This window comes from Lynx canadensis, chromosome C1, assembly GCF_007474595.2.
Source record: "Lynx canadensis isolate LIC74 chromosome C1, mLynCan4.pri.v2, whole genome shotgun sequence".
NCBI lineage: Eukaryota > Metazoa > Chordata > Mammalia > Carnivora > Felidae > Lynx > Lynx canadensis.
This window is the reverse complement of record NC_044310.1, coordinates 104,214,606-104,227,007: the sequence shown is the minus strand read 5'-3', so window position 1 is coordinate 104,227,007 and position 12,402 is coordinate 104,214,606. Positions and strand designations below refer to the sequence as shown.

The window sequence follows — 12,402 nt, the reverse complement described above, 5'->3', positions numbered from 1 at the left end:
GGGCCTCGTCCTGCGTGCCCTTGTTGGAGTGACTAAGTGGGTGTGGCCCGCTCTCCAAGGTGACTGGGAGCAGACACACAGCGGCCAGGCCTGGTGGTCGAGTGCTGAGAAGGCTTTCAGGTGGCGGGGGGACTCCGGCCCTCGTTCTTTTTGCGGTTTAAAGGACAATAGATGGGGGGGGGGGGGGGGGGGGGGGGGTAGTGGTAAAAAGAAGCAAGCTGTTTCCGCCCGGTTTCGAACCGGGGACCTTTCGCGTGTGAGGCGAACGTGATAACCACTACACTACGGAAACGAGCCAGGCGGCCTAGTCTCCGGCTCTAACCCCCAAAAGCGGCATTTCGGCCACAACTATCGGGCCCGCCGACTTCGCTCGAACCGCCCAAGGCCCTGGAAACAGCCCGCGCCCCTGCGAGCGAGGAGCCCGCGCCCCCCAAGCGGCCCCGGCAAAGGACCCCGCGCCGCCCCGCCCCCCGCCCCCGAGGACGGGACCCTAGCGCCCTCAGCGGCCTGGCCTCGGGAATCGCACCGAACGCAGGGTGTCCGCCTCTAGGACGAGGGGCCCCAGGGCAGACGTCGGGTGCGCGCTCTTCCTCCGCCAGCCCGTTGGCTCTGCGCCGCCCCGCGGCCCTCCCGGCAGAGCGGAGTCTCTTTGGTGTCCTCTGGGCGAAGGGGGTCCCTCGGGCTCCTGCCTGCGCTGCTTTAAAGCCACTGACAGGAGGTCCGCGGCCAACACGCTCCAGTGAAATCTCGGTCACGGACCAGAGGGATGAAAAGGAAGAGCCAGAAACCGAGTTGAGTGGCACCGAGCGGAAGAGTGGCAGAGCCACGACTGGGGAGGGAAGGTCTCTTCCTACCTGGCGTTTTGAGTGATTCTTGGGTGGGCTGCCTTGGAGTCTCCCGAATAGGCTGGTGGTGAGACTCGGTGTGACCACAGCCACTTTCAGGGGGGCCTTCAGCACTGGGAACAAAGTGAAGACGAAAAGCCTAGAAAAATAGGTATCTTTAAAGCGGTTTCCTCTCTCCCTCCCGCATCGGAGTGTGTACGGTATTACTGCGTGATCTTGACTGCACTGTAATTTAGCACAACGACTTTCCTAATATTTGGCAGTTTCTCATACAGTGAAAAACCTGACCTGCCCCGTTACCTAGGAATATTGCTATTCACTCCCCCAGAAAAATGAATGCCAACATCCAAAGAGGCTTCTACACCAACGTTCGTGCAACATCATTCATACTAGGCAAAACCGGATACAACCCAAATGCCCGTCAACAGAGGTGATACACAAACCCTTGTATATGTTTAGAATGGATTAAGTACTCTGTAGTAAAAACATCCAAACTATGGTTTAGGCGGTAATACGGATAAGCCCCTCGCATAGTTATATGTACCTATCTGATACTCCTGGGTGATTCCATTTCCAGGAAGTATTAGCAGAGAAGAGTGGTTCCCTCTTTGAAATAATTTGCCAGGAAACTTCCCGGGTTGATGGATATGTTGCATATATTAGTCTGGCTGTTAGTACAAGCATTTACACGTTTATCACATTATTGCACTGTATACTTGGAATATCTTAACTCCACTTACCCTCCTCATTTTTGAGTTATTGGCATTAATTTTATTTCAAAATACATCTTATCTATTTTATTTATTTTTGACAGAGACAGTGACAGTGCGTGAGCAGGGGAGGGGCAGAGAGAGACGGAAACACAGAATCCGAGGCAGGCTCCAGGCTCTGAGGTGTCAGCACAGAGCCCAACGCGGGGCTCAAACTCGTGAACTATGACATCATGACCAGAGCCAAAGTGGGACACTTGACCAACTGAGCCACCCAGGCGCCCCTCAACATACATTTTAAAAACATAAGCATTATTACCATTGCTCAGAGAGTCATATTTATTTGACTTAGCCACGTATTTTACCTATTCATTGCCCGCCCTTCCTTCCTTCCTTCCTTCCTTCCTTCCTTCCTTCCTTCCTTCCTTCCTTCCTCCCTCCCTCCCTCCCTCCCTCCCTCCCTTCCTTCCTTCCGCACAGTTCCCCTGTGACCTGTGCAGTTACTTCTGCCTGAAGAGTTACCTTTTGCACTTTGCATTTCTTTTTCGTTAGCTTATGTGGAAAGGTCTTCACTTCACTCACCCTTGAAAGATACTGGGTCGGGGGCAGTACGTGGTGGCTGGAAATCATACTGAGGTCCTTCATACTGAGGGTCCTCTCATACTGAGACCTTCATTGAGCTCTTCTTTTTCATGTTTTTGCTGAGATTTCAGCTCCCAATCTTTGGACGATGTCATAGGAGTGTCCCCTCCTCCCCACACCCCAATCTGGGTGCTGCTGTGATTGTTTTCAGCTGCCCTTGGTTGTTCAGCAGTTTAAGGGTGTGACCTTCTTGTCCTTACCTGGCTTGCAGTGCACCGAACTTCTTGCACATGTGGTTGGAGAGACCATCATGATTTTTCTTTGATTCTCCATGATATAGTTTCTGCCCCACTTTCTGGTCCTCCAACCCCTGAGACTTTAATTACACACGTGTTAGGACTTCATGACATGGCTCATTATCTTTGTTACGCTCTTAATATTTCTTCCTTTTGGCTCTGTATGCTTCAGTCTGGAGAGTTTCTTTCTACTTACAAATTTTGAGGTTAATACTCTCTCTACCATTGAGTCCAAGCTGCAGTTAAACTGACCTGCTGACTTTTTTAAAATGCCAACTATTACATATATTTAATTTTCATGTGATTTTAAAACTAGATTCTATTTCTCTGATGAAATATTTTATCTTGTCATCTATTTTCTGAACAGCTGAATCATACCACTTTATCTTTTTTTTTCTAACATTTAAGTAATATATTTTTTCAAGTTTCAATTTATTTATTTTGAGAGAGAGAGAGCGAGACAGAACAAGCTCGGGGCAGAGGAAGAGGAAGAGGGAGAGAATCCAAGCAGGTTCTGCCCCATAGATCTCACCAACCTTAAGATCATGACCTGAGCCTGAGCCAAAATCAAGGCAGATGCTTAACCGATCGAGCTACGCAAGTGCCCCTTGATTTTTAAGTAATTTAAAGAAATTTTATTCAAGTGACCTGTACACCAACGTGGGGCTCAAACTCACAACCCAGAGAGATCAAGAGTCACGTGCTCTACCCACTGAGCCAGCCAGGCTCCCCTAAAACCTACCGCTTTGAGTTCTTATCTGAGAACTCAAGATCTCAAGAGGCAATTTCTACGGTTTGCCTTCTTTCTCTTGCTTCTCTTCCTTTACAATCCTAGAATATCGTGGTGTGAAGGACAGCCAGGTTGGAGATGTTGTTTCTCTGAAGATCTTTCACCTTCTCCCCCAGCAGGCAGCAGAGGGGCGCATCACCTCTAATCCTTGACGAAGCTGATTTGCAGCTGGTTCGCCCTCAGGGAAAGCCTCAATCTACAGCTAGTTTGCTCACACTGCTGTGCTGCAGACGTCCGGGGCTCCTACCTGCGACCTTGGTATGTTTCCTTGGGCCCCTCCTCTTCCATGAATCCTGAGCTTCAGTTTTTATCCCCTAAGCACCACGGTAGTGCTGCAAATTCCACTCTCTTTCAGCCACACTCTGCTGGCCTTCCAAGCCCCTTCGATGCACATAGCTTAATTTGCAAATGTATTGTGGGGAACTTCTGTACCAAGCACCGAGCTCACTTAACCCATTCCAGGATCTTGGCTGCTCAAGTCTGAATCCTTGGACAGTTCCATATGTCCTTCCTCTTCCCCCCCCCCCCACCCCCTGGCCCCCCAACTTCTCTGTGCATAGCTGAAGTTTTCTTTTAATACCCCCCGGGTAAGTCTGACTGGATATCAAAAGCTCTTGCTAGAAGCACGGGCAAAAGATTGTCTACCTGGAGCTGAACACTCATCACGCCTGTCCAAGGTCCGAGAATTTGATCAAGTTGGATCCAGTTCCCTGCTGCACTGTCCTGTCAGTTAACTCACCATGGAAATTATCAAGCGACCAGTTTTCCAGGTGTTGGTCACTGATACAGAGGCGGAGAGCCCATGGGAACCATTTAACACTCCTCATTTATTCTGGGGAATGCTGAAAGTCAGCAGTGGTGCAGTTAGAAGTGAAAACGGAAGTCTTAGTTACAATGATACTGGCAGTTTTCTCAGAGCGAGCTTCACCGTGTGAGCAGCACGCAGTTCCTCGGTGCTGTACCGAGCATAACCTATCTAGTCCCCATAACAACCCCGAGACGGTGTAGGTTATCAGCACCCCTGCTTGCAGGTGAGGACACTCAGGCACTGAAAGGCTGGTCTGACTTTCCAAGGGGCCCAGCCCTGTGACGGGGAGGGCCAGCACTCAGGGCCAGGCAGTTTGCCTCCAGAGCCCTCGTGTTTGGCCAGCCTGCCAGCGCGCACTGAGAAGCCTTCACCAAGATTTGCCGTCCCCTCCTGGCTCAGCCTCCCTGATGTTGAAAAGAAAGAGAAGGTTAAAAGTAAGGCCTACTTAACACTGGCAACTAATGGACGGAATGAAGAAGAGAAAGAACAAAACGATTTAGTCCTCCCCAGAAACAGACTCCATGGCTCCTGGGATGATGCAGTCACATCTCCCAACGGAAGTGTTTACTAAATCTTGATTCTTTTTAATAGTCTGAACAAGGAAGTTCCCTAGAGAGGCTCCCCAAAACAAACAAAAACAAAAACAAAAGAAAACAAATCCCGTCAAGTGTGCCTTTTATGTTCAAAGTGTGGAGCAGACAGCTGAGGCCCTCCCACCTACTTAATGCCTCAGGGCAGGAGGGAGTGCCCCTGCAGTGACAAGGGGGACAGAGGAGATCGCATAAAAATGAGACAAAAATCATGCTTCTCAAAGCTCATTAAGGAACACAGCACTTTCATAGCTGGCCACAGCCATGTACCTTTATCACCAATTACCGAAGAGTTTCCATACTTTGATTTACAGCTTCTACTTAGTAAATTTCTTTTTAAACTCAATTGTATATCAGCGTCATAACGGAAACACCACTAGGAATAGCCACAGGCAGGATGTAACTAGAACGTAAAAGGAGATAGTAGTGTTGTGACAGTCAATGAGGGAGGTAATGAGCGGAGCCCAGGAGCCTCCCTCCACAAGCCTTCCCTTGAGGCATGGGCACAGGCAGCCTTCAGAGGAGCCCAGAGCCACGCTCGGGCTGGGTGATCAGTGCATGAAAACCCTGGCCAACCAGGACGTGGAATGGTTCTTCGTTACCAGCCAAGGGAAAACCCGACAGTCCTCCTCTCGATGATCACAGCTCAGGGGAAGCGGAGACATCAGTACACACACAGGAGCTGCTGGTGCTAGGGACGGACGAGGTGGACTAAAATGAATCTAATGCTGAGCGTGATTTCAGGGCCTTGAAAGAAAAAAGTCTTATGTGTAAGGGGTTCAGGAAGATTGCGGTGTGGGCAAGGTAATGAAGAACGGCACATTGATAGGTTGGGAGATAAACTGGACTGTGATTTGGTACTGCTCCCGTGGAAGGCAAGTTTGCAGGACTTCCCCAAATTAGCAGCATATGAACACTATACTACAGTCATTGCACTTCCAGTTCTGTACGCTGTAGAAATACCTGCACAAGTGGCCAAAAATATGTGTATAGGAATTCGTAATCATAAAACCAACTCAATTTCAAAAGCAATATGGAAGAGGTTAAATAAGTATCACACATACTGTGGAAGAAATGCCTCTGTCAAACAAATGCAGAGGACAATGATGATGAGGATCCACTGATCACAACATTATTGATAGAGCAATGCCCAAATCCAGGCACTCCCTGGGGACGGGACACCATGGTTGGCCTCCTACTCCCCATGAAAAAGAACCGAGGCACATCAACACCAAAGGCTGGCGAAGATGGGGGAACAACAGGAACTCTCACTTACTGCTTGGTGAGAACGCAAAATGGTACAGCCACCGTGGAAGGCAGTCTGGCAATTTCTCACAAAACTAAAAATGTTCTTAATATAGCAGCCAGCGTCCGGGCTCCCTGTTAGCCAGACAAGTTGAAAAGTTATGCCCACACAGAAACCCGCACACGGATGCCTACGGCAGCTGTACTCACAATTGCCAAAACTTAGAAGCAACCAAGATGTCCCTTACAGGTGGAGGGATAAAGGAACTGTGACACACACTGACACACACACACACACACACACGAAGTAGTATTTCAGCACTAAAAGGAAATGAGCTGCCAATCCACCAAAAGACATCGAGGAATCTTAAGTGCGTATTAGTAAGTGAAACAAGCCGATCTGAAAAGGCTACATACTGTGTGATTCCAACTACACAACCTTCTGGAAAAGGCAAAACTATGGAAACGGGAAAAGGATTCGTGGTTGCCAGAGAGGGGGCGCAGAGGATGTTTGGGCTAGTGAAACTACTTTGTGTGATACTTATAACGGTGGACACATTTCCGGATACGTTTGTCCAAACCCACCCTGTAAGAGTGAACCCTAATGTAAACTATGGACTTTGGATAGATTCCTGAGTTGTCACAAAGGCACAAAGGCACTGCAGTGGGGGGTGTTGACAACCAGGCAGGCTATTTGTGTGTGTGTGTGGTGGGGAGGGCAGGAAGGGTGTGGGCAATCTCTGTCCCTTCCCCTCAGCTTTGCTGTGAACCTAAAATGCTGTAAAAAATGAACAATTAGCATTTTTTTCAAAAAAACCTCAGCCCCCTAGACCAATTTTCCCAAAGCAAGCAGCTTGAACAATGAAGGCAATCATGTTTAGAAATTAAAAAAAGAAAAAAGATGGAAGTCACAAAAAGTTTCACTTACTCGTCCAATCTTTCAGGGCGGACTACAGAGTTTTACCACACTAGGTAGAACCCGGGTTCTTCTATCTGTTTGAGAAGTTGGCGTTGTAGAGGTATAAAGCTCATAGGCCAGCAGATACCGTCAGAGAATGAGGTTGGGGAGGTGGGGTCGCTCTGAACAGTTAGGTGCTGTGAGGTGGCTAGGACCCAGAATCCAGTAATGTTGTGTACTTTATGTGAGGAAATGTGCAGGTGCAAAACCGCAGGTAACAGGGGAATTGAGGTAAACGTGAAGCAGCCTGTCCCTGGGTGGGCTCAAACCACCAACCTTTCAGTTAACAGCTGAACACACTAACCAATTGCACCACTGAGACTTTACTGGGTGGCTTTTTTGATTTCATTGTGTTGGCACTTCCACCCAGGATGTACGGTTGCCAGTCCTGTAGGAAAACTGCAAATTTCAAAGCTTCAAAAAATAGATTAGAGAGATAAATGGTGTTGTTTATCCCATTTGAAACTGGTATGTCGGGTGATTATGAAACTAAAAGCACAGAACGGCTTTGCCACAAATTGCCCCTTACCTGTTCATTGCCAGTGCCTTCAGAGAGATCGCGGGCTCTGATACCCTGGACCTGAGCCACATAGGGTCCTTAGGAAGCTCAAGGCCTGGTGGGCTCCCATGATGGCTCTTTCTGTCACTCTGCCCTCACCCAGTGAGAGAGTTTGCCCACCCTTCCAAGAGGCCTCGATGTAGATGTGTTGCTTTGGTTCCTATGTGTAGCACGGGAGCTCCAGGGGCAGGGGTCGTTCTGAAGGTCCGTCTTGTTGCCCCTCCCTGAGAACAGAGTCTGACACTCACCAGAGTCTGATACCAGGAAGTTCTGTTAAGACTTGTTGAATACATTGTTGTCTGTAGCTTTTAGCCCCATGAAGAACCCTGAGAATGGAAATGAAAAGTTTTTCAAAGCCCAAAGTTCTTTGTAAAAAGCTTTTATCCAGGTTGACTCCTCAGCCTCCCCAGCAGCAGGCAACAGGAAAGGCCTACAGTGGACCCTCTGCCCAGGAGGCCCCTGCCCCCTTTAGGAGAGTTGTGTCCGCACTGTGGTAGGTGGTGTGGACCCCTGAGGGTGGGGCAAATCAGTGGGGGGGTGGGGAGGGGGGAAAGGGGGTGTTTGGAAAAGGGCAGTGAGACCTCCTAGGAGGTCTTGTGTCGGGACAGAAGCCGGATCCAGAGAGGTGGGAATTGTTTTTGTTATATAACAGAATAGGGAAGGAGGGTCTGAGCTGGGGTGGGAGAGAAAGGCGGGAGGAGGGGGTGGCGGAGAGAGACCCAGAGGGAGGAAGAGATGGGGAGGGGATGAAAGAATTTATACTTACATCCCTCCCTCACTTGCCCTCTCCTTCTCCCTTTTCTTCCCATCCCAACAGCTGAGGAATCCTGATGTAGGGAAATTTAAGGAGACCCAACTAATGTATGCTCAAGAGGGCAAGCTCTATGTTGTAAAGATGGTTTGCCCTGGAGGGTGGGGGGTGGGTGACATAGATAAAAGGGATTAAGAACACTCCTGTCATGATGAGCACTGAGTAATGTATAGAAATGTTGAATCATTATACTGTACACGTGAAACTAATATAAGACTAATTAATATATATTTCAATTAAAAAAAAAGAAACAATGGTTCTGCCCTTGTGTGGCTTTGGCTAAACACACTTCAAGTGTCTCCCTTCTTTGTTCTATAAAATGGGACTAATTAAGAGCATTTTACTTCATTCTATTATCAGATGTGTTTTGACTTAGTTACTATTGGATCAGTCATGTTAAAAGCAGAATCATGAATATTACTGTCATTATCCTCCTAATCTTTTGAAAGCCATTATCCTTATTTATTTCACAAATATGTTTTACTCCTTCTAGAAATTACTGTAAATGGGATCACAGGGTATGTATGCTTATGTCTACTTGCTTCTCTCTATGTAATGTCTTTGAATTTTATCCATTTCATTGAGTAGATCAGCTTTTCATTCCTTTTTATTGCTGAGAAGGATTCTCAGCATAATTGCATAAATATTTCACAATTTCTTTACCATTCTCCTGATGATGGATATTTGGGTTGTTTCCAATTTGAGCTGTTACGAATAAAGCTGCTATGAACATTCTCATTACAAGTGGGTTTTTTTCTTTTTTTTTTAATTTATTCACTTTTTGAGAGAGAGAGACAGTATGAGCAGGGGAAGGACAGAGAGAGAGGGAGACACATAATCCGAAGCAGGCTCCAGGCTCTGAGGGGTCAGCACAGAGCCCAACTCAGGGCTCAAACTCACCAACAGTGAGATCATGACCTGAGCCAAAGTCGGTCACTTAACCAACTGAGCCACCCAGGCACCCCCAAGTGTTTTTGTAGACACTTTTCCACCCCATTTCTTTTGGATAAATACCTAAGGGAGGACTTGATGGAACCAAAGAGGGAGAGGTGTATGTTTAATTTCATAAGAAACTGACAAAATGTTTCCCAAAGTGGTCGCACCATTATAGTCATGCCAACAATGTATGAGATTTCTGGTTGTTGACAAAAATTCCTTGACAGAACTGTCAGGATCCTCTAAACTCTCTTCTCAAGCGGGCCCTGACCTTCAGCCTTCGGAGTTTGTCTTTGCATTGTCCAATTTTAGCAAGAATCCTGCTAAGTCATTTTAACCAGAACCCCCCTCCATGACATCTAGTCAGGTTCCTTGTCCTCCGTCCTGGGAGGCCTGATGACTTTGGCAGGCCTTCAGCAAGAGCCCCTTGGGCTGGTTTAGCCAGAATCACCCCCCCCCCCCACTTACCCCTGAGGTTTCCTCTTAGTAAATGTTCACTCATTAACCCTCTCTCTGGTCCTGCTCTGGGCTATACGTTCCCACTCTCTCTCTTGTTGTATTCAGAGCTGAGCTTGGTCTCTCCTACTACAAAACCCCATTTAGTAGTCCTCCTTAATAAAGCCTGCCTTACTGTTCTTTAACACAAGTCATGTATGATTTTTCATTTTGTTTATTCTACTGAGTGTAATAAAATCTCAATGTGGTTTTAATTTCCATTTTCTTAGTTTAGGGGCACCTGGGTGGCTCAGTCAGTTAAGTGTCTGACTTTGGCTCAGGTGATGATCTCATGGTTTGGGAGTTCAGGCCTTGCATCGGGCTCTGTGCTGACAGTTCAGAGCCTGGAGCCTGCGTTGATTCTGTCTCCCTCTCTGTCTGCTCCTCCCCTGCTCTTTTTCTGTCTCTCAAAAATAAATAAACGTTAAAAATTTTAAGAAAAAAAAGTTTGCTTAGAAGAGTTTATGGTAAGTCTTAAAGTCAGGTAGTGTAAGTTTGCCAGTTTTGTACTTTTTTTTTTACACAGCTCAATAAAATTTGAAATATGCATATATATACACACATCTATATGTACATATATGATATTTCAAATTTTATTTATATATGTACATATATGTGTGTGTGTGTGTGTATATATATATATATAAAATCATCACACAGATCAAAGAATGCTTTACTCTGCTCCTCTCACTTCAATATTGTATCTGTGTCCTTACATGTACTGGTTGATCATATGGCTAAAGATACTCTTTTGTATTCTCTGAAGAGAATATATCTTCAGTCGTCTGCAAAGATAATGGAGAGACCCAATGTCTACAAAATTTAGCATTTCCTCTAGATTGTTTCTTGAAATAAAAGTTAGTTCATTTTCAAGGCCTTTAAATTACTTCTGATCATGGGGGCCTGGGTGGCTAAGTCATTGAGTGTCTGGCTCTTGGTTTCAGCTCAGTCACAATCTCATGGTTTGTGAGTTTGAGCTCCAAGTTGGGTTCTGTGGGGACCGTGCAGAGTCTGCTTGGAATTCTCTTTCCCTCTTTCTTTGCCCCTGCCCTGCTCCTGCTCTCTCTCGTGCGCACTCTCTCTCACAGTAAATAAAAACTTATATCATTTCTGATCATGAAAAATGTGTTGTTTAAGTTTTCTGCTTCATTCTAGGGACAGTCTGTTTTTATTTTCTTATTTGAGAGAGCGCACTCCTGTGACCTGGGGACAGGGGCAGTGGGAGAGAGAAACTCAAGCAGGCTCCATCCTTAGTGCAGAAGCTGATCCCACAACCCCTGGGATTAGGACCTGAGTCCAAACCAAGCATCTAACACTCATCAGCCCAGTCCGCCCCCCAAGTGAGCCACCCAGGTGCGCTTGAAGAGAAAGAATCTTATGGGGAGTCCCATTTGCTAGGCCGACTGTCAAACATGAGCAAATTGGCAACTCCAGGATAGCTGACTTTTTTTTTTCTTTTTGGCATATGAAAGAAGATAGGGGAGAGGCTTAGACACTGTATGGGAGATACAATATGGGGAAGAATAGGCTGGAACCAGTAAACTGATTTTAGGGTTTGGCCGTGGATATCAGATTTGGGATAAAAAGAGGTTATGAATAAGACAGGAAAAACTTTAATAGAGAAACATCAGAATTTAAAGGCTTTGATGCTTTATCATTGATTCTTCTTTGCCATCTGTGTAAAAATAGCAAAAGGTGTACTCAATGTACTAGATCTATACATATCTCTAGATCTTTGAATGTTTATTTTGAGAGAGAGATGGAGAGAGAATCCCAAGCAGGTCTGCACTGATGCAGGGCTCAGACCCCCAGAACCATGAGATCATGACCTGCATGGAAACCAAAGGGCTTACACTTAACCAACTGAGCCACCCAGACGCACAGATATTTTTCAAATGCATATTTAAATAAGTTCCTCAATTCATTGAAAGTAAGATAGGCCCAAGTAGGAGTCAAACCTACCTGGTTGAAGTACCTCTAGGTGTGTGACATTCTCAACTGTAGTTGCTGTGGCCTCTCCTAATGGGATGGAGGCCCTTAAACGTGGGGCGACCCAATGTAGGGGGGGAGGGGGTCAGTGTTGTTGGCAGTGAAAGCATTCACGTGAGGCAAAACAAAGAAAATAGAAGTTTATTGAATACACCGCAAGGGAGCTACAGATAGATCAGCAAAGCAGACTGTCTGCAACGAGGCAGTGGGTGGGAGCTGTATTTAAAGAGGGAAGGTGAGGAGTTTGCGAACGTATGGCATTTTCCCTTTTTTGGGAACTGTGCCTGGTTTTAAGTAGCCTATTGGTTAGTTAGGGCCTATGGGTATTTTGAGATGGGTTGCCTGGTGGGCCCGACTGTATTCAGCCAGAGAGTCGCTGTGGGCCCTTTCTACATTCCACTGCTCACGCCTGTTGTCTAAAAGCGGCCTCTAACAATTGCTTTCGCTAGTTTTCCCCACACCTGAAAGTCCTCATCCAAAACTCATCAGACACTGCTTCCTTCGCCAAAAGATTTTAAAGTAATCTTAAAGTACGTACTTTAAAAATAAACCTGCCAGGTGCATCCTTGGAATCCACAAGAAACCCAGGGACAGACGTTCAAGGGCCAAAAGGAACTCACTTGGGAGCCGGGCCAAGACTTTGGCTCCCCCCCCCCCCGCGACGGAACTCACCTTCACCAGCTACAGGACGCCGATTTCATCTTCGGGCTGTTTGCAGAGGAGGAAAGTCGCGTGGAGTTCCTCCCTCCCCTGGGCTCTGTTTCCACCTCTCCGTTTCTGTCTCCTCC

The 12,402-nt window shown here is 46.8% G+C and overlaps 1 non-coding gene across 1 annotated transcript; it reads right to left on the bottom strand.

Moving 5' to 3' along the window:
- Positions 1 to 219: 219 nt before the first annotated feature.
- On the bottom strand, positions 220 to 292 carry TRNAV-CAC. Its single transcript has one exon. It is a non-coding gene; the product is annotated as a tRNA-Val (tRNA).
- Positions 293 to 12,402: the final 12,110 nt, after the last annotated feature.